Here is a 22,523-nt window from a genome sequence, read left to right on the forward strand (position 1 = left end):
GAAATTTGACTCTATCTAAATTGGTGTGGGATTTTTCTTTAGTTGTGTTAAACTTTATTACTGCTTGAAGTGCTGCATGAATACTTACACATTGCCTCTAAGTTAAGCCAGACTGCTTTTGTGCCAAGCTCTTAGATGGTTAAGTACAGGTTAATTTGGAGTTTATTTGTGACTTCTGACAAGTATTGCGGCTACTGCTTGAGTATGATTTCACTCTCCACCCTAAAAGAGGAACCTCATTTCTTACAGAGATTTATGAGTATATGTTATATGAAAATAGCTGAATTACGTTTCAATGGCTGCATTTGCTTGTTACTCTTACACACTGTAAGAAATGTGACTGACAAAGGAAAATCATTTCAAATTGAGGATTAACACTTTGGTTATGGATTGCATCTTTTTATATAGAGTTCCATTTTCTTCACACCTTGCCAAGTGTTCCTGATCCAGGCAGGGCAACCATTTGTCAGAGGTCCAAAGGCTAATGTAATGTGCTAATTTTCAGTGGCTGTAGAAAATACTAGATTTGTGCCCATTCTATGAGTCTTTGGGAAGGATTGTCTCCATGCCCTTTAAAGGAGCTGGTTTAACTTTTCCACGGCAAAGTAGATGTCAAGATTGAAATTATCTCTGCCTGCGCAAATCTGATTAGAACATCTTTGATCAACTGCAGCCTCTTTGGACCGTGGATTAGATTATTTTGCACCAGAAACATCCAGGAAGGAAGAAATATGAAAGAATATTTGTGGCCCAGCATCAGTGAAGACTACCATGTTTTTGGTCAGTGATTGAGATTGACAAGCTAGTGTCACCTGCAATCATGAATTATCATGTAGGGACAATTAACTGTAAGTTCTAAAACGCCTGATAGGTTAACACCAAACACTTGGAAGGAAACATTCAGAGATTACATTTTTGTTAAGCAGCGCTGATTGCAGAAGGCAACTACAGTTTGGGCTTGGCCTCTATTTGAGATCAGCTAGATCCCCAATATCCAGGTAAGCTTTTCCTTAGCACCTCCATTGAGGATAGACTTCAGTAAGAAAGACATCTGGTATTTGCTTTGTTAAGAAACACACATTTTGTTGGTAAAAATAAGGTAATGTTGAACCTATACTCAGCAGGGTGTAGCTAGCTAGGAGCACTAGCTAGAAATAGAATGCTCTGGTTTTGTTTATTTATTAAAAAAAAACAATGTTGCCTAAACAATTGACAATTTTAAAGCTGTAGAGATTGGTTAAGGCAGTCATTAGGATGTCGAAATCCACATTTAAAAGGGACCCATGAAATATTTTCTTTATTTAACAGCAACCTTTGAAGTAGTTCCATATGAGTTAAACATCTTTTTGGTACTTCCCTTTGTGACCATGGTAACAATGGTACTGTGGTCACATGGACGGATCACGGTAGGAATAAGTGGGATGGGTACTGACTACAGGCCTTGCAGTGAACGTATACAGAAGCCATGAAATGTTAGTAAAACATGTAATAAGAGAGTCTGAAATTACAATGGGTGTTGTATGCATTAACTGCGATTGACAATCCACACAGATGTCAATTATGATTATTCGATGAACTATATGTATTTTATCATGACAACAAACGTACACTCTTAGTTGTATGACACTGTCTCAATAATATCAGCCTACAATGATATTTCATCCAGTATATTGCCTTCACTACATTGCCATGGTAAGTATACTAACCTATTAATGATTGTATTCACCTAGTATGCCTATTGATAATGCAGATATATTCATTGGAAAGTATTAGTGAATGTTTATGTAGTTTGAGTGAATAATGTAGAAAAATATTGTGTGCGTTTGAAAATGTGCCCTGGAAGTGTGGGTGCCATCACGTACAAATTATATCAAAAAGTGACTAACCATGTGTAAAGTTGAAAATGCACATTAGTAATGTAGTAGTATGTCATATTGAGATATATAATGTGTGTTTTTCATTATATTGTAGAATTAACTTAGCTGAAGTTGTAGCCTAGTTTTGTCAGGCCTCATGCAGAAGCTGAATTGTTAGCACAATGTAGAGAAGCTAATGTTCTGAACTGACCATGAACCCCTCATTGTTTAATAAAACTGCTTAGCTAAAATTCTCTGCAATGAACCAACGGACAGGAGAGGATGGAACCAATTTTGTAACAAGGACTGTGTAAAGCAGACAAGATATACTTTTCCAGGACTTGAGCAATGGAGACACTGACTGGAGAAGAAGATGCAACATTTTTGATACCTGATGAGCCGGATGACGAGGACATCGTACAGTGAACCAATCGACACCATGAGAACTGTGTAATAATAGAATTCATAGATTTGAAAAAATAAGATCATTGGATGGAGTCACAACTGGTGACTAATTGACCAATTAAGAATTGGGGGATAGGCTGGGTGACTTTGATATAATGCCGTGACAAAAGAGGAACACTTCAGAACAGAAGAGATGTTAGGTGCAGATGTCCAGAGAGAGAAATTATTCCAAAATTGATGTGATATTGGGGGAGAAGAGATTTGAGATTCTGTCATTGGGCTCATGCTCTTGAGAGCCTGATGAGATGCTGATCGATTGATCACCTGAAGACGAAGACTGACTTTGTTGCTGAGCCACACCGTGGATAGGTAGCTATGACAATGTGACTAAATTACCTTATGCTTTTCACTCTAGGTACCAACTGTGCTGTTTTATAGTTTTTCTCCTGAGCTAGATTCCAAATTTATGTTCCAAACTGTTTTTGCATGAAGTCCCACATGCTAATGCTAATGCTAGTTAGGTTCTCATTCTGAGACATTGACATATACGGTGACAAATGATTGACGGACTGATTTGCTGAACTCTGCTACTCATGTTAACATATTCATTGCTATTGGCTTATGTTGAAGCATTAAAATTCATGTTTTCTCAAGTTCTGATTAGGTTATGTTATTGGTGGTCACTAATGAATTAATCTTGAGTTGTTTTGAATAAAGTTTCATTTACACTCATGACTTAGTATTGTAACTAATAGGGAAATAAAATTGTTAAAATGTATATTGACTTGTGTTTTTTTCATGAATGTTGACGTTATTAACTACTAACTGATGTTTTGCTTATTGGTGATTGATTTGTGTATTGATTATTGATGCAAATTGGTTACACCGTAGCTAGGATACTCCATGCGAATCAAAAGGTTCATCAACCTATATGCGTCCCCTTATAAGTTTACTTATTAAGGACCAGGCGCGCTAGCACTATCTATGAATACCTTGTGATGTTGCGGTCTGAATTTTGTAGCGAAGCGATATAACTGTCATGCGATATCATGCATGCTAAGTGAGGATGCATATAAGCTCTTATTTAGAGTACAGAGACAGTTGTGAAAATCAGCACAGTCAGAATTCTTGCATAAATGTACTACATTCCTTGCATTTTGAGTTTCATGGTTACGCACTCTGTGTGGTCTTGCCACTTTTGATAATACCACCTGAGATAGATTATTCAGATTTAAAGTTCTTCAGTAAAAAATTAAATTGTATGTAATTTCATACCAATGTGCCACCAACAAGATCCAGCAGTATACATTTGCTGCCCAAAACAATGCAACTTGTAGGTATTCCAGCAAAATGTTATAAACGTACCAGAATTAGAAAACATGGCTGCTACTACCAATGCTGAGCATGAATTGTGTTGCCCAGAAGTCATTTGACATTTCCCACTGCAACATGGTCTTTCTCGGTGTATGTGGTGGACATATTTTTAGACCAGCATCCCAGGGGGAAGCAAGTATGTTATATCAAACAGTATAGTAAACCTTTAGGACTGGTGTCATTGACATGATTTCTCTGTCATTGTATTTACGAGCTGTAATTATGAATACTCAATGAATACTTATCTCATGTGATAATAACGACTGTAGTCCTGAATATCGACAACAATACAAACCAAAATCTTGATGTCAAGCTATTGACAGCCACAATATTGTGAACATCATCTTACAGTTAAAATATAGGTAATACAAAAACATAGATAGCAATAATGAGTTGTAAAATTAGCATTATCAGAAATCAAAAAACAAAATAAAGTGAAAGAATATTAATATCATAATGTAAAAAATATGCCATGTACTCAATTAAATGAATTATAAATTGTAAAAATGTGCAATTATTTCTAAAAATCGTATTTATATAATTACATTATTATAATGTGTAATTCTATAAAGATATGTTTAACAAATTACATGTATTCAAATATGGTATAACATTTTACATTAAAACATTTTAAATTATATACCAAATTGATTAAAATATTTTTGTATGCATCTATATATCTAAAGAAAATTGAACACCTTCTGAAATAAAATTATTTTCACTTTTTAAAAATGTAAAACATTTTCTTCCACATTTAAGAACATGTAATATAATGCATTTTAATATTTAATAAATTACCTATATTTGATAGGGAGTCAAATGTACTATTCTAATTCTAGTCCAACTAAAATTTGGGAAGTGCATCTGAGTGAGTGGTCAGATTTACCATTTTACCACTAATCCAAATAACATTGGAGAAAATGCTAATATTTTGCAGTCTAATTTAGTATTCTATGTCCAGTCCAATTAACACTGGGAAAGATGCATGAGAGTGTGTGAGGGAAAGTGTTGTGCTTTACATGCCCGAAACCTTTTAAAACTCAACAACTCGAATAAAATTACAATTAAATATTTGTAAGATTTTTTAAAAATAATATGAAATATAAAAATAAAAAAATACAAAACACTACCATACATACCATTCATAAACCCCAAAAAACAAACAATAATGCAAAATTAAACATTATTAACATCTAAGCACCTAAAATTATAGTAATCGCCATAATGTTAAACATTAAACATTAACTAGATATTTAAACTTCAGTATTATTTCTGCCAAATATAAAACTATATGATTATCATCGATATTCAAACCTTAAATATACTGATACCTATGATATAATGACTTTTTCTGCCATTAAGATTGAGGATCCACACCATAGTGATAATCATTTTCCACCTATGTCTGGGTGCCAAACCATAGACTGATGAAGACTTGATGCAACTGCAATCTCTTGAAGAGAGTGGAATTCACGCTGTCCTATTCTGTTCGATGTACTTCTTTTTAAGATAAAGGTGTATTGTTTTTGCTCTTGGGACCCTATAAGGATATGGCATCCTTCCCTACATGTAAGCTGGACATTTACGGCCCTTTAGTATAAGAAATACCTTGTGCTTCTGACTGGTTCTCTAAGAGGCAGGCTTCTGTCGCTTGCCCTTTAAAATATGATGCGAAGGAATGATAGGTTCTGATGTACAAAGCCCTTGTGGGATCGCTAACCCTGTGATTTGCGAAATCATGTGAGGTTGTGAACTGAAAAGGGCTTTTCTTTGCATACAAAAGACCTTTTTGAGTTGGACCTTTTTTCCGACTCGTAAAGGGACTTTTGTAATCCTTGCTGGATCGCACATAATAGCGGTTGTAAAAGGGGCTCCCCCATGGCATCTGAAACAGAAAGGAATGTATCAATGAGTAACGACCATAATTGCAAGCGAATTATGAATTACCGACCCGGTAGTACTACATCTGTCCCGTAGTGTGGTGGGAGAGTATTACATGAAGTGATGTACTATTAGTTAATTTGCTAAATTTTGGTCGCAAATTGCACACCAACTTGCTTTGAAAGGAATAATATTTTGCGAACTGACTTGCATTGTAACAAGTCTGTTTACAACATTCCAAACTGCAGAGGGTAACAGAACAACCTGTCTAATTAATATTCATTAGGCAGGTGGCAGTTTGCGAACCCTTGCTATTGCCTGCACTTTCAGGGATGGTTGCCTGCAAAGCACAGTTGGCCACTATCCTTATGACTACATTCCAAAACCGAAAACCTATATATATTTCGAAGCAGACTGTGTTCCTTGAAGGAATCAGTGCTGTTTTTAAATGAAAACTCTGATGTTTTGGAAAATTACAGGGATAGCACCCTCCCCCACTGCCACCAAGGCTGCCAACACAGTTCCCAAAGGGATTCTGTTAGCATACTACTGGGGGTCTCTAACTCATCAATTATTTGCAACCACAATTGGAGTCATAAACCATTAACACATTCCCTTCTGGATAGAAAATAGGAAAGGGACACCCCTTGCACTCCCCTACCTGTTTGTGATTCAAAAATAATTTTCCAACTTGTGAAAAAGCTTTTGTACATAACTAAAAGCCCTTTTGGGTTTCAAACTTTGTGAGTTTGTGAATCAGTTTTGCAAACTGACAAAAGGATTTGTAGAAGACGCCCATGATGTGGCTTTCAGCTTTAGCACTTTGATAAAGGAAGCTGATGCTCTCCTCCTTTTGTATTGAACCTTTTCTTCTAGACCTGTTTTATTGGTACATTTTAACATCAAGAACAAGATAGAACAAGAGAGGAAGCCTGTTGTGCAACATATCTCATGTAAGGCAGGGTCTCCTTGCTGAATGGGTTCATCAATTACAAATACAGTTTTTTATACTAGTGCAAAGTAACTTAGCAAGTAATAGAAGCAATTGCACAGATTTATTTTCGCTGTGAGATGGGGGAGGAGGGTGTACAAACCATATTTGCATGGCGTTTAGATTCTATGTATGCATTGTCTGAATTTGTTCAATGTGCAAAAACAGTAGTAATGTTGGTGTAGGAAAGCAGGCATAAGCTAAAGAGGCCCCTCTCCCATGCAATTGAGGGTAGGAGATGGACATGTGTTCCTTAAGTGTAGTCATCTCCTTCAAGGTGGGCATATATAATTTTTATCTTCGAGGTTTGTGATTTACAGGTCCCAGTTCCCACCCCCAGCTCGTGCCATTCCCCTGTCACACATAGAACGGAGCATGTTTGATTCCACACAAGCTCATATTAATGGTGTGGTCAGCCATCTGCTAATGTCTGGGGCTGCAGAAGCTTTCCACTGCTTCGCAAATTGATGTTTGAGCAGTACCAAAGCTAAGTCAGTGAAGCCATGAAGGTGTTTCTCACCTTTGGCTCTGGGGTGAAGACCAAGGAGGCAAGATTCTGGGGTGGGAGCCAGCACATGTCCCAACAGTTCAGATACTGTGGTTGTTATCTTGGCCCATGTCTGTTGTAGTTGGGGGCAGTAACAGAACATATAATAGAATCCTGCTTTGACAAACCTACACCGTGAGCATTCCAGCATGGATAGAGGTTACAACCGTTTAATATGTTGAGGAGAAAGATACGTCTGGTGTGTGTAGTTGAATTGTGTGAAGTGGAACCTGGGGTTTCGGGATACTTCTTTCGTGCCCTGGAGTATTTGTGGCATTATCAGGCAAGGGTTTAGGAAGCACCTTGCTCAAGCAAGTCCTGACTTTGCTAACGTCCACCAAGTTGGTGGATTGTAGAGCTCCATATTGGTTCAAGATGGCGTTATGCGCCACCCCTTGTGTATGGAGTACCCGAAGAGGCAATGAGTGGGGTGGTTCCTCCTTCCCTGGTCCCCACATTGTTTGCACTATATGTTTGATTGCCTAAAATGTTAGGGATTGCCCTGCAGGTATGTTACACATGTCCAGAATGGCTGCAAAAGACATAAGGACGTCATCTTGGTAGAGATTGCCTATAGAATCGATCCCTGCTGTCCTCCTTCATGTTAAGTCCTGTGTGCCAGCCAGTTCCTGTATGCCTGGTAAGTGATATAGTGCACTCAATGGTGAGTAAAACATTGAACATTGTCTATCATGGACAAACAGTCGCCAGCATGACCTTGCTTCCATCATTAAATTTGATGCCCTTCAGGGTGGGGAAGCTGGGTTTGAAAGCCAAGTGTAAATGCGTACTGTGTCAAGACTAGAACAGGCTGCTGTACACTCTGTGGTGGGGCGGGTGTCCAGCCAGCGTAGAGGTCATTGCAGCTGTGCTGCTGTGTAGGGCAGCTCGAAATCAGGAGCACTCATACTTACGTCTAAGAGTGGGCGTTTAGCTATCAACAGTGCCACCCATCGGCACCCCATGCCCCATATCAAGTGTGAGAGGACATCATTTAGCTCAGTAAAGAATCCTTTGGAGAGTATTATGGGTAGGGCACCGAAGAAATGCAATAGTCGTTGAAGGATGATCATTTTAGCAATCTCCACTCGTCCCATCAGGGATAATGGAAGTTAAGACCAGAAGAAAAGGGAACTATGTTTCGAGCGCATAGCCCTCCTTATGTTGTCTTCCTCCAGTACCTTGCCATTATGATAAATTTGGACACCATGGTATTTAAATGTATCATGGCACCATTGAGATGGTTGCTCCAAAGATGTATCTCTATGAGGTTGTGAAATGGGCACTAGAGGAAACAAACAGGATTTGGGCCAGTTGACCTTGATGCCTGACACAGCTCCAAAGTCCTCTAACAGCAGCATGAGTGCCAGTAGCAAGATGTTGACATTGTGTAGGTAGACAAGCGCATCATCTGCATAAACAGATATAATATGATAGACGTCAAGTTCTGGTATTCCACAATTCCCTGCCCGCAACCCTAGGTGACAAACCAGTGGCCACATCGCAATTGAAAACAGCAATGGTGATAGCGGGCAACTTTGACTTGTGCCTCTCAAAATGGGGAAGCTGTCCTATATATCAGTTGCCCAGTCCGTACTCTGGTCACTGGTTCGCAGTACAGGGTGGGTATCCAATCTATGAACCCCTCCCCAAAGCCCATGTGTTGCAGCGCAGAGAGCAAGAAGTCCCAACACAAGTTGTCAAAGGCCTTCTCAATATCAAGAGATACCATAACCCTGCTAAATGCCCCCGGATGTGTGTCATGAATAAGCCTTAAAAAATGGTGGCTGTTAAGAAAGGTGCTACGAACTGGTATGAAGCCGGATTGATCCTAAAGGACCAGAGTATTGACCTTCTGGAGCAACATGTTGGCAAGTACGTTACCAAGCACTTTGCAATCTTGATTTAGGAGGGACAGTGGCTGGTATGATTGGCGGTCCAAGAGGTCTCGCCCCGGTTTAGACAAAACAACTATTAGCACTTCTCGTTGTGAGTCTGTTATCTGGTCGCAAGAGCGGGCCTTGTTCAGTACCTCTAGAAAGGGTTGAGCAAAGTGTGCAGAGAATGTGGCGTAGTACTTCACGGGTAGCCTATCGGTGCCTAGGAACTTTTTCCTGGCTAACTGGGCAATAGCTATCTTAATTTCTTCCAACTACAGCGGTTCATCTAAGTCCGCCTTATGGAGTGGAGGCAAACTGGGAAGCGGGATAACGGACAAGAAACACTGCAAGAGGGAGGGGTTGTTGGAGAGCACATCTCTCTACAGTGTGCGGTAATAGTCATGACACATGTCATTAATTTCAGTCTGTGTTGTGGCCAGTGAGCCGACAGCACATTGTATAGCACCATTCAGTATGTGGGGTTAATTTTCCTTGACCAACCATGCTAGTAGTCTACCTGAGTGGTCACCTTCTGTATGTTGTCTAGCGATCCAGTATTTATATTCGTGTTTGCTCAGCTTCATCTCTGCTTCCTTGTGAAGTGCACTTAAGCACCTGAGGCATTTGATCCCCACACCTTGTCAAGCTACCGTCCTTTCTAGCAATTGTAACTATGCCTGTTTTGTTAAATCTCCATGTGGTGCGCGTCAGACCACCAAATAGCAGTCATACACCTGCCCGGCACCACCACTTTATGTGCATCCCATTCCATGGCTCAGAGCGGGGTAAAGCCCTTATTTAGGTCACAATACTGAATTAATGCAAGTGGAAAGGTCTTCGGTGAAGGAGGCATCGAGCAACAATTCAGTTTGTAAGCCCCAAGTAGGAATGTATGCTTGTGGTGTACCCCATTGTAAGCTCACTTGTGGTGGGCAGTGCTCTGAGAGCCTGCGGGCAAGGTATTCCGATCTGGTGACCATATGTCCTAACTGATCAGTGCAAAAGATCTAATCACAATATGTCAGGTGCCCAAAGTGCCACACGTCATGCAGGTGACGTTGTATCAATCAGCTATTAAAGTGTTGGGTTGTCCCGGTCCCTGTGGTGCCCTTTAAGGGGGCTATAGATGAGTCCAGTGAGACACTTGGTACACAGTTAAAGTCCCCATCCCAAAGGCTCTGCACCACTGGATCATGGAAAAGGGCTGGTGTAAGCAACTCAAAGAAGCGTGATTGATCAAGATTTGGTGCATATATTCCTACAATTGTGAGTTGCACCCCATCCAGACGACCCTCTAAATAACATAACTCCCTCCCACATCAACGCTATGGCGTTCCATAACATATGAAACCCCTGGTGCAATCCAAATGAGTATCCCTTGTGCATACGCAGAGGAAGATGTACAGTATACCTGCCCTTTCCATTTAGTGCAAACCTTCTGTAGTTCCGCTGCTGTTAAAGGCGTTTCCTGTATGATGGCTATATGTGTTCACCCTCTCTACAATCTGCTCCCACGGGCTATCACACACTTGCACTGGCTTCATAAAAACTAATAATGAATATTAAACATATTCCCTCAAGGTCAGATGGCTTGTAAGCCTCTGGCCCTTTGCCCTTAAACAATAATGAGAAAACAATCAAAACATAAATCAGGCAAAACATGTTCATTCAAAGAGTCACTATTGGGAGCATGGAAATGTCAATGTTCACTATACCCGTAATGTAGGCCGGTATCAAATAGAGTGTCCCATCCAGTTCTTACATTCAACACCACTTACCTCCGCTAAAAGTCAGATTTAGTGATTGAATCTCACCAGTACATTTCTCCTGGATATCATAGGAGCTGTCCTATTGATCATCTGCCAATTGTTGAGTAATCTTCGGGCCTCAGTGCATTCCAACAGCTGATAAGTACGAGCCACCCAAGTCTGAACCCGACTCCGATGGGTGCTCAGATTGCAGTGTAGCAAACAAGTTTGTTCTGTGGAGCGACGCCTTGGATACCGCTTGGGACTGTCCCCTGCCACCTGATTCCTGGTTGGTTTCAACTTGAAGGATCTATGTTTGTGTCATCTAGATTTGGGCTCTAGCTAGTCATCGGCCACTGGGTTCTCTGGCTGGTCCCGCAGAAGCCCCATAGCAAGGAGCCAAGACCATACATCTTCTGGAGAAAAGAATATATGAGATTTTTTGCCATGAACCACTGAGTTTTGCCGAGAACAAGAGTGAATATTTGATTTCCAGCTCATGTAGCTTTTGCTTGACCTTGGAGTAGGAGGCTTGGTGGAGCAGTACCTCCATAGTGAAATCAGGGCATGCTGTTATCGTTGTGCTTTCATATTGGAAGGGGCCCATTGTGCAAAACCACTGTAGCAGTAGGTCACAGTCTTGGTAATTGAGTAGACGAGCTATGATGGGGCATGGTTGGGCTTGTGGGGGGGGTTGCTACCCGGTGTCCAGTGTGCTCGCTCAATTGAGAAAAACTTTGGCACCTTATCTTCAAACACTGACTTTGTGATCCATTCCTCAAGGAAGAGTTCCACGCTGGACCCTCAGAGCATTCAGGAAAGCCCAGTAGGTGAATATTATTTCACCTAGACTGCCCATCCACATCTTCCGCTCTGCCGTGAAGAGTGGCAACCTCCTGCTCTACTGTCTTAAGTCTCTCCTGTGGGTCTTGTTCCATTGACCGTACATTGGCTAGTGTGGATTCTGTGTCATTCACTCTGTCCGGCAATTTACAGTGATCCACTTGTAGCAAATTTACTGATAAATGAGACAGCATCAATTCGGGTTCCCAGGGAGATTTTAGTATCCAGAATGGCCTGGAGCACCTTATACATTTGGGTGGAGTGAGCCTGTAAGGTTGTTTCAAGATGTTGCAGGCTGTCAAAGGTCCTGTCAGCGGGCCTAGGAGTGGTCATCTTCTCCCCAGTGCTTTTGGATATTGCTTTAGTGGCCATGAGTTTCCCCATAATTATATCCAGTTCTAGTGTTCCCAGAGTGTAGGTGAGAGACAACTAGTGCAGTAGATAATCCACTATCACACACTGATCACCAGGGCTGAAACAGACAAGTACATTGTCAGTTTATGGAGCGACAGCTCTGGGTGTGATTAGAAGGAGGGCAGAGAGTCTGAGGCAGAGCAGCTAATGTCAAAGCCAGTTCAGGTGCCACAGGGCCGCGAGGATCAATGAAGCACATTAACTTCCAAGTAGTGTGTATCTGCAGTCACTTGCACAGGACAATGAGATGATACTTCCAGTAGCGGAGAACACCCAACAGAGTGGATGGAATATTAGTGACAGCTAATCATCGATGCAGTGGAAATGCTATTCTAATTCTTCCAATGCTCCTTTCAGTGCACTAGACCACTATAGGTGAGCAGGAGTATTAAATTAGCCCCAACAAATGTAGAGAGTAATGTTATACTGCTGAGTAATGGGGCAGTGTCACGCATAGTGTGTGATGACTAAGTTGGAAAGTATCAGCACAGCTTATGTCCCTTGATTAATTTTCGCCTGAATTTAGGGTCAAGCAATCAGCATTTCAACTGCGGACCTGCAGAACAACCAAAGGCCGTAGCAGCACCGATCATGTGTGTAGCATCCTGAACCGTTCCCCGCTTGAGTCAATAGGTCAGCAGTCCTCCATCCGCTACTGGGAGGTAATGTGTGGCTGACGGCGTGAAGTGGCCAGAAGGCGTGAAGTGGCCAGAAGGCGTGCACCCCTCCAGGGATGAGCTGGCAAGAGTCCCAGGGGAGCAATCAATAGGCTCCCATCAATCATGCTGTGCACAGGAGGCAACACCCCACAAGGCACCAACTAGTTGCACCACAAACAGGTTTTAAAGAGGGGGCAATATTTCTGTCCCTGCCAGTGTTGCATATACTTGATATGAGGTCCCTCGAGGAGGCCCGTCCCCCTTGCAGGCCAGTAAGTCGGAGATCTGTGTTTGTGCATGCAGCTTTATGCAGTCGGTAAGAGCTTGCTTCTGGTGGGGCAGATGAGCTGGGCCTCCATTAGTCAATCAGGAGACTTACAGCAGATCAGCGTTTCAGGAGAGGACCCTCCTCGAAGTTCACCAGCGCTCTCAGTACCTGCTGCATCAGTTCGCTAGGACTCCTGGGGGAGGTTTAGGCTTCGTGGTTGGTGGGGAAATTATTCACTGTGCAGCCCGAATGTGTTGGTTGTCCGGTCAATGGCTGTACAAAGAGAAGTGACCCACACAATCAATCTTCAACGCCAAGTCTGGATCCGGACACTGCACGGCAGGCCTCACTGAGGTCCGCACACGAGGCAGCCGCGAGGACGCACCATTTGGTCGATGTTCTGGTGTACTGGCGGCGTGCCTTCAATTGGGCAGTTGTAAAATCTGTGCAAGGGTGGATGGGCAGGATTTTTCAAAGGATAATTGTTACGGGGCAGGCACAGAGAGCCTTAGAAAGCGTTCATAGCGGCTGCCATCTTGGCCACCCTTTTATATTGAACCTTAAGTGTTCAAAATGTTCTCTTTGGATTGTTTATTATGATAATGACTTAGAAATTGGGTATTTTAAACACAATTGTATGTCTTATTGTTTTGATTGTATTTTACGAATATTGAATTTTTTGAAAGTTTTATGGATAATGTTCTACATGAAATAAACTATTTGAACTGAATAAGAAAGTTAACAAGAGAAAAATATATAGGTACACTTCCTAGAAAAGTAACAGTGTTTGCACATTTGGCGATTTCCCTGAATGTAAGTGCTTTCATCTAAAACGAATGGCTAATTGTCCACATTTTATATGGCAATTACTACTGTGTTTCATATATTTATTCTTAATTTTCATAAGCAAGTGAATCAGTGTCCAGGATCACAAAATTATTTGTTCGTAATAAAGCAATTTGTTCCAGTGAGAAAGTTGTGATTGAAATTCTGCCTCCTCTGGGAATACAGGTGGCAGCTTCACCTATCTCAATAAACTGGTTATAACGCACATATTTGTTTAACGTAGGAGCAAACAAGCTGATTCTATGACATATCATACTTTGGAACGCTCCAAGTATGTCAAACTTTCAAATATTCAATGGCACAGGAGTCACTGCTGTGTACCTTTTCCTTTTTAATTTGGTGTGCATTGCCAGGATGTCAAAAATGACATTACAAGATTGTTGCCATGACTACCGCGCACTTAGATAGCTGCATCACTGCTAATGAATGGCAGTTAGGGAGCAGATGATGCTAATCTTTGTAAAAAAACATAGGTGTGTTTCACAGGACTTAAAGGCGTATCATTACGATATATCAAGTAAAGCCACTACTCCTTAAAAATCACATTGAAAATGATCTGCAATACTATCCAATGCTGGTGATGGGAGGTGGATTCCACATTCCATAGGAACCTTGACTCTATGCAGAGTGCTAGTCTGTCTGGAAACATCTCTCGGATATGGCGGTTAGCAGTGATATACACAGAGGGCCTGATTCTCAAGGTACATTGTGTAGTAAGTTTTGTAGTTCTGCAAAATGCACTTCCCAAACTGATATTTATGACCCCGCACTCCCTATACGTATGTGTGCATAGTTCTCTGCCCCATCTGTAGAGTCTATGTTTGTGGAGAACTCTACACACATAACTATAGGGAGAGCAGAGTCATAAAACTTTGCTCGTAGTATGTAAATTCTGAGAAAGCAGTATACTTACTACCAAACGTAAGTTTGCCTTTGTGAATCAGGCCGTCAATATCCAGAGGAATAGAACTGGTGTTGTTATCGCTATGAAGAATATTATACAGATTAGAAACTAATTGACTTGTGGACTGAGGCAAAGAAATATGTAGGGAGATGTGGAGAAAGGTTTTGCCAATTAAGGGAACAATAATAAGTTCCTCGTAATGTTATCCATGCGTAAACTCCTGGGTATACATAGGTCAAAATTACGAGTTTTAATGTATTTAATGCATACAATAATTATAGGATGAATTAAATAAGTTTACCTTTGTTAAATTTTGGCAGGTCAAACCTGCCGAAATGTAACTGGAAAGCATACAGTATTTACCATATCATGGAAATAGTGGTGCATTAAACACCAAAATTCACGTTATTCCCCATGAAGTCGTAACAGGTGTTATTTATTGCACCTGATATACAGCGTACCCCATGGTATCGTTATTAAACAGGGGCAAAAATAACTTCTTGGCTCGTAATGAGGCCCTTAGTTGATCTGAGAGTAGTGCTGGGTCCTCCTGGAAGGAAAGACTTTCGCTTTGAAAGTTTATGGAAAGGGCAATGTGGTGATTGTCTGGGAACTTGGCACATCTCATTGACGTAATGACCTGGATTATGAAGGGAAATGGAGCAAGGGTGATTGCAAGGAGTGGCATGCATGGTTCTATTCTGTAATGCTATCCAATAATACAGAAAGGCTGGATGTGGACACATTTGAATTCCCACAGGCCAGAATACAGTGTATTGTATAGTTATTTAAGTTTCAAGTCTATATTGTGCTTTGGTCGTACAGTACTTAGAAATCATCTTTAAACTGTCTCCAACAAGTCTGATGAAACATATAATTATTATACTCCAGTTATCGCTGAATTACTAAACACTCGTACCTAACTTGGAAGTAACCACATGCTATACAGAGACTTCTCTGGAGGGGGCAGCTGATGAAGATTGAGGAAATATAGCGGTCCTTCTAAGGTCATTGAAAGGATCCCGGAAGAGATAATATTTTTTTCATTCTGACGTGCAAGAGTGATGGTGCAAGTCTCTTGTGAGCGATGATGTTGCACTAGCTGCACTGTGCAGGGGAGGAGGTGGCTTGATCTCTGTGTTTTCGTACTCCTTGTTTTTGAGACGAACATTATTGTGAATTCTTATTTTAAATCCCTATGTAGTTGTTTTTTGACCAGGTATGCTAATCCACCAGATGTTTCTGCTTTGTATCGGATTTTGCAGATGCAGTCTGTGCAAGTTCTTCAAAGTGGTGAGATGTGGCCATGGTTTATCAATAGTTTCATTAGATGTGGGTGGCAAGCAGGATAGACTTCCCTGAAGTCATCGTAGAGGCAGGACCATCGTAACAGGGTGGTACCCACTAGCCAGACAGGAGCAGATAAGACCTAGGGAGTATAGTTATGAATTCAGCTTCTGGGTGCTAAAACCTCCGTTTCTCCATCATTGCAAGTTGGTACCATCTTGTCTTGGTTCTCTTAAAAATGTACGTCTTGAAGGAAAGGTCAGCGCCGAGGGTGAATCTAAGTGATCTGGAGTTACTTGCAAGATGTAGCTTTGTCATTCTTGGACCTGAGCTTGTCTGTTCCCATTTACTTCAAAACACAACCTTCAGATGTACAAGAATAGACTGCATGTGCACTCTAAAAAAGAACCCAGGAACCATACGTGAAAAAAACAATATTGGGTCAGAATAAATCACCCTGCAGTAATTCCAGAGTACACCTATCAAAATGAAAACCACTAAAGCTAAAGAAACATTGATTTATGTTGCAACCACAAGATATTGTGTATTATTTCATGAACTGAGCGTTTGCAGGTCTGTTTACTCCTTTTTCAGCCTACTGACTACGAGGCTGGAAAGTGATATTTTAATTGACTGCTTCAGCTCTGCAATACATAAGGCTGAGCACTGAAATTAAGCTCGGTCCTTGAAGACGAACAATCTTAATGCAGTAACCCTTGCTGAACCACGTACAGTCTATTGGTTAAAACATGTAGCTGCTTTATAACCAATGTAGATAGATGAAAAATGCTGAACTGTTGTATAACATTTCTACACAAGGTCATTGCGACCGATTCTATTGAGTACAGTGAGTTCTTGGAAACATAGGAAATAGCTAGAATGCTGATCATTTGGATACCTGTAACAAGCCTCGAGCTAGAAAATAGCATGATTCTAAATAACATGTACGTACCTTGACATGGTTGTAAAGCAATATGAGCTATACAAAAAGATCCAATTAAATGCATGTATTACATGACGGTAACCGATTCTCTGCTTTAACCTGTATTAGTTGGATTCTTCCTTGAAGATATCAGGCAAGAGTTTCTCTATCATTTTTAGTCTGCCCGCTAGAGCAATTTGAAAGATTCAGTTAGGCTGGGTAAATGGCTTTTTCATTCTGAGGTAAGTGGAAGGAGATCGTGGTTACAAATATGTGAAGTTTCGCGGATCTGCTTCCACCTGCAATGGGCTGCACAAAAGGTAAAACAAATTGCCCAGTTCGTGGTTATTTTGTGAGGTTTGTGTGGTTCCCCAGCAACGTGTTTGGCTAAGGAGAACAATAAAATTCAGATGTAGTCATAAAACGTACGAAAAAAAACACAAAAGTAATCCATCCTCCGTTTCGCCAGTGGTACAGGGTTTTGCCCTAAAGTAATTTCAAATGTTTTCTCCCTACCTTGTTTGCCAAAAAACATCATGTTATTGATCTGCAAACAATAAAACAATTAAATATATGAATCAATGGCCAAGTGTGGATCTCTCTCTTATTCCTGGAGAGGTTGTTCATAGCTAAAGTCTCGAGAATTAAAGCGTGACTCTTGAGTTCAAATCTCCCATTGCAGCATCTTAGAACTCTATTTTTGGCAAACTAGTTTCAGGTAGTCATATTAGCTCACATATCCCGGCATCAATACGAACGACCGCAAATAGCCTTTGAAGAGTGCCAAGAAGTCTGCCTACCTGAAAAAGGGGTGATTGAGATGCTTGAATCCCTCAACCCCCTCTCAGTACTTCTGCATTCTCAGGATATTAAACTAAATGTTAGTAAAACATGTTATTTGTGGGGTTGGGTTACATGTTTCTTTCCGCCACCGAAATTTGGTGACTGGAGTTCTGGTCAAATTACTCCAATCTCCTCATGATGGAATGTTTTTTCCCACGAGACTCCAGAAATGCAAAGGGAAGTGAGATTTGACATCCTATAGAGCCATTTTTTAATGTGGGTGGATGTGAGCGGTAGCAGTCAGAGGGCTGCTTCTCGAGTAGATTTGCTGCCACTTGAGTACATTTTTCACTCGAGCAGCAGCAAAATCAATTTGAATGGCCACACACTCTTGCTCACACATGGGGTCCTTCACACTGCTTTTTTAGTGCTGCTCGCCCTAACTTGTGCTAAATTGCACCACAATATGCATATTTTTCATATGCTGGCGTAACTCTGCAGAATTCCACAGAGTGAAACGCCACATGTTCTGCCCACCCTTAGTTTTTTTGCAGAAATGCAAAATGTAAAATATTGTGGTAGAAAGGACATATATAAAATAGTTTGTTAATGATATGTTTACTTTTTTAAGAGAAATACTGGTAGATATTGTCTGTGACCCCTGGTAAGGACCAGCTTGAAAGTCTCTCAACTGCATCTTAAATCAAGGATATCAATTAGGGGTTGCAAGATGACTTGCCTCTTGTGATTCCTGGAATTTTCCTTGTGACCACTGGCTTTGAAAACAATCATCTCTGGCACTTTCCTTGTGACCACTGGCCTTGAAAACAATGGGGGTTATTCCAACTTTGGAGGAAGTGGTAATCCGTCCCAAAAGTGACGGTAAAGTGACGGATATACCACCAGCCATATTACAAGTCCATTATATCCTATGGAACTCGTAATACGGCTGGTGGTAAATCCGTCACATTTGGGACGGATTACCACCTCCTCCAAAGTTGGAATAACCCCCAATATGTCTTAGCAAAGACAGGAGTCATGCCCCCCTGCCCAATGGCCATGCCCAAGGGACCTCTGTCCCCTGGGCATGGCCATTGGGCACAGTGGCATGTAGGGGGGTCCAAGTTAGGCTCCCCTATGCCACTTCTACATAAAAAAATACTTACCTCTACCTACCTCTACTTATCGTAGATGGGTCCCCCCATCCATGGGTGTCCTCCAGGGGTGGGATGCGGGTGGCAGGGGGTGCCCCTGGGGGCAGGGAAGGGCCCTGTGGACTGCTTCTATTGTCTGAGACCATTGAAATGAGCCCACAGGTCCCTTAACACCTGCCCTAACCCAGGCATAAAAAATTGGCGGTAAACCGGTTTAGAGTCATTTTTTAAGGCCCTCCCGTGCGTCATTTTTGCACAGGAGTATAAATAAGGTGCAAATGCCTTTAAGTCGTTTTTTGCCCGGGAACGCTTACCTTGCATGTCATTAACGCAAGGTAGGTTTCCATGGTAAAAAAATGACTCTTACTCCATTCATTTGGCGCTAGACGGGTCTAGCGCCAAAGTATAAATATGGAGTTAAGTTTGCACGGAATTTGCGTATAAAAAATGACGCAAATTCAGCGCAAACAGAGTATAAATATGCCCCTTGGTTCTTTGTCACCAGTTTGTAATTGGGTGACTGCCAGAACAGTCATGCAGGGTATGCTCACCGGTTGAGTCTGTGCCCTAGCAGCAGGAAACATGCATACAAGTGCCTGTTTCCAGCCCAGAGAGATGGAAGGCAGCTGATGATGTGTGCCACAGAGCAAGTCGGAGATGGGGCAGCGTAGTCAGTCCACGTGCTGTAACTGACTGACAGGTCGGACTTCGAAATGACACGGGCACTTTATACAACTGTATACAATGAACCGTTTTGTCTACTGCCTATGGGAAATTATGTAGATCACAATTCGGAGCCTCTTGTGACTGAATGTGATCAAACTGATGGGGGCCTGCAAGCAACAGCAGATTATCATCCCTCTTATTTCAATCCAAAAATGAAACTTTTTATTGTTTTAAATGAGCCCCATGTTCCTTAATAGAGCTGGGGTTCCTTTAAAGATATTTTACATTTAAAAAAACTTCAGATGAAGTAGCCTGTGTTCCCGTGGATCACTACTTACTCCCCCCGTGAATGCCACCCTAATTCCAAAAACAAACATATCTAAAGAAGACCCATTGCTCCTTGTGAATCAGTTGACCCAACTATGGGGTTGCTGACTGATCAGTGGCATTGACTAAAATTGCAGTGGCAGACCATTGATATATACGATATTGAATAACAGTTTGGAAGAAACAGTCCCTTGACATGCCTTTCAAACTGCGATTTGCTGTGGGTCACTATCCCCTGTTGGTGATTTAGAAAACACTTTCCTCAATTGCAAGATGGGGTTAGTACATAAGAAAAAACTGAGTTTGTGACACAAGCCCAGTGATTTGGGGAATCACTGGGATTGTGGTCAGAAAATCCCTTGCGACTACAGGCCCAATGTATATAAAGTGTTGCCTAATCCCTTGGCTACACAAGGTTCTTCTACCACTGCAGATTGGTTTGCACCTTGTGGGACTTTATGGAAAGTGAAGTATGTGGGAGACGGGGAGCTCTGCATATCCTAACAGTAGTAGCTCCACTGCCAGGGTCTTTGCGAGGAAGGGTTTTGTCTCTTTCAGTAGATAGAACTGCCTGTTAAGGGCTGTGAACAAAGTGTTTTGAGAAATACTATTGTTGCTTGTGGCTTTCTGGCTTTGCAATGTGCATAGAAATGACTTTGGTGGCTGTTGGACATTGGTGACAATTTTAGAGAGCCATCAAAACACTCTCTGCTCTTTCAAGCCTCTAGAAGCTTGAAATCAGCCACCCTAGTCCTTCCTCTCAGCTGACTAGACAGCTTGCACATTCAAGAGCACATTGCTGTACTTACAAGGTCGTTTGTTGTGGACCACCCTCCATGCTCGCTTTTAGCTCTAGAAAGTCCTCCTGAATTCCCTATGCAAGGTCAGTATTGGTTGGTGTCCTGCCAACAAAGGAGAGCACTGTGGTTCCTTGTGTCGCATAGGCCAGCACATACCAAGCGGCAGGTCTTAAGTAGGCATTACTGTATTGGATAGTGTTGTTTGGCCAGATCAGGTTGGTGGCTTGGTCAGAGGAAAGGCATGCAGGCCTCCAGAGAACGATCTAGTGTGTTATGCCACTAGGTATTTGCACCTATATATGCCTTCTCTGCCAGTGTTGTGTTGCTGCAGTTACAAATAGGTTTTTTCGGTTATCTTGCCTCTGGCACGAGCTTGTAGGCTCGGATATGGTGAAGTCATGAGTCTAGAGGCCACAACATTCTGTAGAGCGTCCAGCTGCCTCTTCCACTCTGCTCGGTATTTGACATGAAGGGAACACCACGAAGGGAACCAATAAGACCTGAATTTAAAAACGATTTATCTCATCATCGTTATGAACTGAGCTGAAAAAAGCACCATTCTTATCAATTTTATTGGTGGATGACATTTGTTAGGGCTCCCTAGAGTTAATGTAGAGTGATGGACCGGAGGAGGTGGTGGCCTTGTTCAGTGTCCGTTTGCTGGTATATCATGGAAGAGATATCAGTTATGCACACATATAGTGTGTCCTTATACCTTAAATGGTTTACATTTATGTTTGGTCTTTCAGTGTTACAAATTGGATCCATATTCACTATGTGCAGAAGAGTGCTGGCTCTGTTCCGGTTTCCATTATTAGTTTGGCAGCCTGAGGAAAGGTGCTTATATGGTCCCATAAAATGTAGACCACTCAAGCTGCGAAGAACTGGTTCAGCCTATGGCTAGTATAACAGCCTCCTCTGAGACGTGCTTGTTCTGTGCACGTTAATGTTGTCGAGATATGTTCACACTGTGCATTGCTGGTATAACAGCGCTGCTGAGAAGTGTTGTCACTAAGTATAACTATAAACCGGTTCTTGTGTCTCAGTGGACTAATGTCTCCCTTTCAAGTATCTGGGTTGACCTCATCATCACAGGTTTGAAACTCCGCGAGGGCACACATACAGTTGAACGTGATAAAATAAATGGGTGCTATACAAATGAGCAAGTTACATTAACATAGTAAAGGTGAATTAAAACATGACTGTAATACTGTAGAGGGGAAGTGATTGGTTAGTGAAGTGGATTTTACCTCTAGCAATGACCTAATGACATACTCAAATAAAATTGCTTTTTAAGTGGTACTTTACTCATCATTCATCTGTGAAAAACAAAATGTATATGGTTACAGCATCAAACTGACAATGGTTGGATTGTAAGTGTAATTTAAAATAGTAACAAGATTGATAAGCTGATGCTATTTCAAATTATGATATAGTGTAAAAGGACAAAATGAAAGCGCGATGCTTTCAGTTGGTTGATGGGTCTGTGCCTAAGCCTAAGCAGGGTGCACTACACACTTGTGGCTACAGATAAGAATTTGGAGGTGGCCCTGGGCACTGAAGGTGGGACTGCTCCTAGAGAGTTTGCACTGGACATTGGAGGTTGGGGCTACACCTAGGGGTATTGAATCTGGCAGGAAGCTGGGTGTGTACATTTCAATGGTCTGCTTATACATCAATAACTTTCACCATTCTGTTAGGGCCTAAAATAACTATCTGCAACTTGTGGGGCCCTATGAAGTCCAAGTACCTTTATTGCATAAAATATACAGTAATTGATTTCAGTCATATTAAATAACGAGATTAGCAGTAGGCCCAAATTGTTTATTCTGTGTAGCATCATTGTTGGACTTTTTTGCTTATGCAGGATCATCCCCAATCTTTTTGCCTCCTGCCTCCTATTTTTTTCTGACCTGTTGCTGTTGGCTTTTGAACTCTGAGCACTTTCCCACTGCTAACCAGTGCTAA

At 41.5% G+C, this 22,523-nt stretch overlaps 1 protein-coding gene across 2 annotated transcripts in view; it reads right to left on the reverse strand.

Annotated features, from left to right (window-relative positions):
- The window catches only part of RTN4R (reticulon 4 receptor), an 889,107-nt gene that overhangs the window by 564,859 nt on the left and 301,725 nt on the right, over window positions 1-22,523 (reverse strand). The window lies entirely within an intron of this gene.

This window comes from Pleurodeles waltl, chromosome 11, assembly GCF_031143425.1.
Source record: "Pleurodeles waltl isolate 20211129_DDA chromosome 11, aPleWal1.hap1.20221129, whole genome shotgun sequence".
NCBI lineage: Eukaryota > Metazoa > Chordata > Amphibia > Caudata > Salamandridae > Pleurodeles > Pleurodeles waltl.